Source organism: Cyanistes caeruleus, chromosome 1 (assembly GCF_971803275.1).
Source record: "Cyanistes caeruleus chromosome 1, bCyaCae1.hap1.1, whole genome shotgun sequence".
Classification (NCBI taxonomy): Eukaryota; Metazoa; Chordata; class Aves; order Passeriformes; family Paridae; genus Cyanistes; species Cyanistes caeruleus.
Window position 1 is genome coordinate 78,459,543 of NC_141701.1, and position 6,973 is coordinate 78,466,515.

Below are 6,973 nucleotides of genomic sequence, written 5' to 3' on the forward strand. Positions count from 1 at the left end.
ACACACAGAATAGTTCATGCAGCAGTAACCAACAGAGCAAAATGGAAATTAGTATTAAGAATTCAAATTAATCATCTTAGCATCAATAAAAATTATTTAAACTCATCAGACTGCCTATTCACCTTCAAATCATACATATTACAGTAGTCTCTTCCTGAAAAAGTGAAGCACAAAAGTATTTTCATAATATCTGGGGTTTTTTCTGCCCTATGGTGTTGAGTTTTTACAGCTGATTTTCTTTGTACATTTTTGTGTCAAACAAATCTCAGTCCGTTCTGTAATTATGTTTCATAATTATTGCTAACTTGATATTTTCATGATATTTTAAATTTTAAGTTTAATTTTATTGTGTACATTGAAGTAGCCCAACACCATTAGCTCATTAGTTACCAAGGCTCAGGAAACTGGGATTTATTTATTTTTTCTGTTAGATAACGTTCCATTCAAATTCCCTACCCTCCCTTGTTACTAAGCTTTCTTGGTGAAACAGACTTTGCCTTCAACCAAAAGATTGTGTTGCTTTATCAGTTGCTTTATTAAAAAACAAAATAAGTCTTCTGTCTTAAACTTCTGACATCTAAATGAATTTAAAAATAAAACCACAAAACAACAACAAAAATATTTTCTAGGGATTAAATTTGCGCTCTTGCATTTTACAATCATTTGACTGCATGAATGCTGGAACAGATTAATTTGAAATCCTGCTTGAGTATTTGGAGTTGAAAATGGAGCAATAAGTCATTGAAAATTTAATTTCCCTTAGATTTACAGTGAAAGCTCAGCTTTGATCTATGGCATCTATGTCCCAAGAAACTGGCCATTCTTAATGTTATCACTCTTCAGACACATACTTCCATCACTGAAATATAAGGTATAACAGATATTTGGAATATTGGTAGAAGACTACAGTAATGAATTAAGAAACTGAAATTGACAGAGAAAGCTTTGTAGTATGTAGTTATGATGAGCAGACATCAATCAGCATGCTAAGCCTCTGATTCAGCAATGTGCTTCTGTGTCAGCCCCTACTTCAAGCATGGGAGCAGTCCCACTGGTCTGAGCCAGCCCCAGACCTAGCGTAGAGGGGCGCACTTGAGGAGCAGGATGATGCTCCAAAAGCACAAACCTGCCGCAGCTCTGGTCCCATCAGGAGCAAGTCAGACTCACATGATGACAGGAGCAGCAGCTGATGACAAAGGCACAGCAGGCCTGGGGAATGGGGGCTTTCAGACACTTCCAAATCAACAGAGAAACATCCTGTAGGGCTGTATGCCCACCCTCCTATTCAAATCTCTCTGGGTTTTATTTATTGGTTTGATAGACATTCTTGTTCTTCTGGTCCTATAAACAGCAGTCCTAAGTGACACCCTTTGAGCTCTCCTGGACCACAGAGGGCTGTGACCATCAATCCCCTTCTGTGCAGGATGCCTCAGCACCAGCAAAATTTCAAATTTCCTATACCTGAACGATGTCACCCAACGATGGTGACAGGGCCTGGGCTGCTACCCCCCACTCCTCAAGACTCAACCCCTTGACCACTGAATATATGCAAAGGCATCCAATACAAGTGCTTCACTGAATTCAACGGGAATTTTTCACAGGTATATGCCTTGTTCATACTCCTTTAGTTCTGTGTGTGTATGAGTGTGAATATGACATAAAAAATGTACTGTGAATGTTGCTCTCTTAGATTCTTAAATATATTAGATTCATAAGTAAGGCTTAGAAGTGAGTTGTTATTACCATGCTATAGCAAATTTGATAGACTCTTTTGTTAAATTATTTAAAATATGCTATTAGGTGCTGTAAAGTTTATGCTCTTAAAACTCCAGGCCTGAACAATTTGTCAGGTCTGGGGTTAAATATGGCAAGGGGATCCACTCGCAATATAGTGACTCAACAGGAGAGTTTCTGTAATTTTTTTTTTGTCTTTATAACTTCTTATTCTTACCATTTTTCCATCCCGAGTCTCCACATAGATTATTTTTGGTTGATTTTAGATTTTACTCGGATTTTCTCTGTGTGCTTTAACAATCTCATAAGTAGTAAGAGTGAATCTTGTCAACAAACTGTCGCTCTTTCTCTTTAGCACTATGCCTGCTTTTTCCACTATCCTTGAGTGACCTAAAACACTCACTCATGCCACATCACTTCAAATATATCATTAAATATATAAAATCAAACAATAACAAGAAATTTTAAAAAATAAATTGTAAGTTTTTTGCATTTTCTAAGAAACCAAAACAATCCAAGACAATAGCTGATGAAAACTAAAAACATTTATCTTCTTTTCTCTCTTTCTGGAACCAGTGGAAAAAAAATCCCATGTAAATTGAAATTTTCAGGCACTGGTTGCTTCATTTTTCTGATAATCCATCAATGTAAGTTAAAGCTAGAATTTAGCTACTTGAACCAAAGAGTGAATTATGAATCTATGAAATCTCCCATAATGTTATTGTGACGGTTCTGTATTATCTCTTTCAAAAATTCATGTCCATTATAAGCTAATATAGCTTTGAACTTCGAGTGAAGACTTCACATTCCCTTTAAAACTTCATAAAACATTCCAGTACATGAAAGCTGTCTTGTCCACCTTTTTCAAATGGTACATTACAGAACAAAATTATTGACTACCTCATTTATAAATACTTAAGTACCAAAATGTAGGCAGTCCAAATTGTATTACTTAAAAAGAACCATGTATGACAAATGACATCCTTACAATGAAGGACCTTTTAGACTGAGAAGAAAGATATATTGGCTTCTAGACTGTGTGCCAATCACAAGCTGAATTATTCTGTTCAGTGGTATTTTTGTGGGATTTTTTTTTTATATAAGGAACTAAAGGAATAATGCTGAATGAAAAATAACCTTACCATTTAAAAAGCTCATCCTATTACCATCAGAGAAGCAGCAGGAAATTCAGCTGCTAATGAACACCTCTAACCTTAACCACATCTATGAAAAAACTTGCTTTGCCTAAGCATAACTGAGAGGAAAAAGCAGGCTTACAGTGTATGAAAAATGACACCTTCAGAAGTATTATAACAAAATGATCTAATTCCACAAAGAGGTTTGTATGAAAGTATGTTTGGGTACTACCTGCAATAATGAAGCTTATCTTCTTCTATGTGACCAGAAGGAATTTATGGATTGGATTGCAAAATGGCAGTTGTAGTATAGTATAAGATTAGGAAATGATAAAATTTTTATTTAACCTGAATCATTACATAAAATATAATCCAGAGAAAAATTAGTTTAAAATAAAAACAAATTGAAAACCCTCTCTCCTGACTAAGGTCTTTCATTTAAAAGTATAAGCAAATTAAGTCTGTCAAAATCTTCACATTGATCTACACATCCATCTTCATTTTAACAAAACCAACCATAAATGTTATATTCTTGAATCTTTCATGTTCTTCAATGACATCTCACATTACTATGGATGCACAAGAATGACTACAAAACATTCTGTAACTCATCTTGTTAGCAGCACGTTCTTGAACCAGCACAAATACTCAAATACTCCAGCACTGAACAGAAATAGAATCCTTATGTTCTATCTCAAAAGAAAATCAATTTACAATCTCCCACATGAGCTCTCATTCTGTTCTTGTTTGTCCTTGTTTTCTCCTTATTTAAGGAAAATTGCAAAAGCTACATTTCTGCCACTAGTTTATTTTGGTCAATTAATGAAGCATGCAGATTTTTTTATAAGAGATAAGATTATGTGAAGTAGTTTTAGTAAATTATATGAATAGTTGGATAGGAATTAATTTATCTAGAATCTATAGCATGTTCACAGTTTTGCCTGACATAAATTCCTGGAATACAGGTTTTCACAGTATACAGACAAATGAGAATTAGAATATGAGAAAAAAAGTATGTAATTAAAAGGAAAAAGAAAACATCATGCTTGGTTTGTTTTGTTTTGTTTGGGACTTTTCCTTGTTTGCTTTTTTTTTTGGCATCAGAAAAGGACTTATACCTGTATTTACAGCCTAACTCAGCTTTAATTCTCTTCTGCCCTGTAATTCCCAGACAAAACCAGCTCCACCATACTCTTTCTGTAATCCTAAATGGAAATCTGCAGAGGCTGGCTAGAAGCAACCTTCAGGAATATGATAGCAAAGAGCTGGATGTACCTAAAACCAGCCCAGATGTAGGAAGTGAGAGAATATGTTGACAGCCCATCCGGCACGTTAAATCAGAGGAAATGCTTCTGATACGTCCCTGAGACAGAAGATGGCATGTTCCACATGTGGGAGTTCAGCACCACAAAACACATTCACAAAATAAAAGGAAGTACTTAGTGTCATTCTTCATCTTAAGCAATTAATCTTGGTTTTAATTTTTATGCCTTAATTTCCTTCCTCTGCCACAAAAGTCAGGCACTGGCTGACCTTGTAAAACAGAATCTGTCACTTTCTCTGTGTCATTCTAGGTCCTGGTAACCTGAATTGCCTCAAAGATGTCTGGTCTAAGCTGCAGCTAGGTCGGACACATTTGCAAGAAACACACATTTTACAAAACCTGCAGTTTAACTATTTTATTTTTTTTTCCCTAACAAAATATTTTCCAACTTAGTATTCACATTCCATCAAAGCCATGGATTTTTCTATGTCTTTCTTCTGACACAACACATTCTAAACTTCTATAGGAGAGTAACTGCTTTATTTTTGGATTGTGTACTATGGAAGAAAATATTTACTATGTTTCAAATCTGCATTATTTGTTTCTTACTGCACAAAGGTTTTAATTTAAGTTTTAAAAATTATTAAGATCGACAGTGATCTCCTCCAATGACCATGAAGCACTCTACGGAACAGAACTCTGCTTCAAAGCCTCCACTTCTACTCAAATATATTATTACTTCTGTTAATTCATGGGAGTTGATGCCTTTGTAGATTAATGTAAAATGAAGAAACCCAAACTCTGTACTTCACATTAATTAAGAACTCAAAATCCCAAGTATTTCAAAATTGTCTCTATGACTCTGGTGTGTACACAAATTATATTGTTTCAAGGTACAAACTGGGCCAAGTTAAAAGAAGCAGGCAAGTGAAAAAGTAACTCTTAATGAAAAGATTGTACATCTTTCTTTCTTTCAGAAATGTGTGAAAAGCCTCCCTCCCTCCCTCATCAGACCAAGTTCACAAAGTATGGGAATTTTCAAAGGGTAAAACCTCTTGCTAAAAGGTAAAACCTATCTGAAAGCAGCTGCCCTGGTTGAAGAGAGGGGGAAAAAACAGTGAGCGCACCATGGAAATTCTGCCATTTTGCTTCCTTCTCTCCAGTGGGAAGGCTGTCAAATCAGACCTGCAGATCTTGTCCTCTGTTGCCACCATCCATCCCCTCCTGCTTCTCCAAGACATGACTTTGGGATGTGGTGTTGAAAAGCGCCCAGTGTGGCTGAGCCCAGTAGAGCCAGCGCAGTGCAGCGGAGGCACAGCCCCAGTGGAGCCCGAGCCCCAGTGCAGCAGAGCAGAGCAAGGCATGACACAGGCAGTACAGCTTGCAGGAGCTTGGCCATCATTGTTTTCCAGTGTCTTGGTCTTGGGGACAGCCACCATCTTGTCTTGTCCCAGCAGCAAGGCAGAACTAACTTGTGTTTTTTTGTGGGAAAAGCACCTCCTCTTTTGGTATACATTTGTTAATGCTATTGCTGTAAATATGTGCATTTCTTATTCCATTGCTTTTTTATTTTCAGTAAATTGTTATCTCAACACATAGTCTCTGGCTTTGTTCCTCTCATACTGGAAGGGGCGAGGGGAAGGTGAGTGGCTTAATTGTAATTAAATTTCCACCACAATACCACTGAAATGACTGAGACCTTGACTGGATTTGCCTAGTGCCCAGCCTTAACCGTTACATGACTCTGGTATGTGCTATAAAAGCAAACCAAACACAAATTTTCTTCTATGGAGAAACTTCTCTCAAAGCTCTGAGCTACACCTGACCCACTTTGATGATTAGGTACACACAGAAAAGAAGCAAGGAAAATGAACTCAATGAATTTCTGCCCAGGTAAGATATTTTGGAGCAGGAAGCCAGGAGGTGATAGTAACCTAGGTATCAATGCCCAAATGACTATAGCTATGGAGAAAGTAAAAGGAAATGGTGATGTCACCAATGAAAACATTGGTTACTTCCATCAGTCAGCTGTGTTAGAAAGCAACAGTGATAACAACAGCCCTTCATGGAAGACATCACTGCACAGTGATCCCATTCTACTTACAAATACCTTTTACATTATACGTCGTTAAGCAGCGTGGTTCTGCACCTGTGTCTACCTCACCCATGACAATTATCTAAAATATTCAGTTTTGCAATCCTCCGTCTTATCCAGTGACTTATTTTTCCACTAGAACCCTAGGCTTAGATAGTCAGTAATACACACAAAGACCCTTCAAACCAACGAAAAGAGATGCATGCGGCCATTTTTTGGAGTCTTGCATCAAGGAATTTACAGCCCAGAATAGATCCTGAGCTTTATGAAAGCAGCTACAGGTATAAGCTTTGCCAAAACTTTGTGATTGGTGTGTTTTAGTAATCATGAATCATTAATTTTTACTTGGCAATTCCTACAATTAAAAAATCCAAACCAGCCCTTCTCAGTGGGGCTTGTTTTAAAGCTCTTGTATGGAGAGAACGAACTCCTTGAGGCACCAGGCCTTGTAATATGAACCTCTTCTATCAGCTATAGTCTGTAGCTCAGACTATAAAGAATGTTAATTAATTTTCTACTGTATGAAAATATATGCACAGTATTATTTTTATGGTATTATACAAATATTTAAAATGTTTTGACAGAATATGTTCTGAGAACTTTTAACTGAATATAAAAGGACTAAATTATGGGAACTCTAGATGACATTACAGCTGATATGCTCTATGTAGCACAAGAAGATGCTCAAATACAGTGAATGGTATTTACAGTTTGTAAAATTATTAAAATGTCATTAAGAGTTAT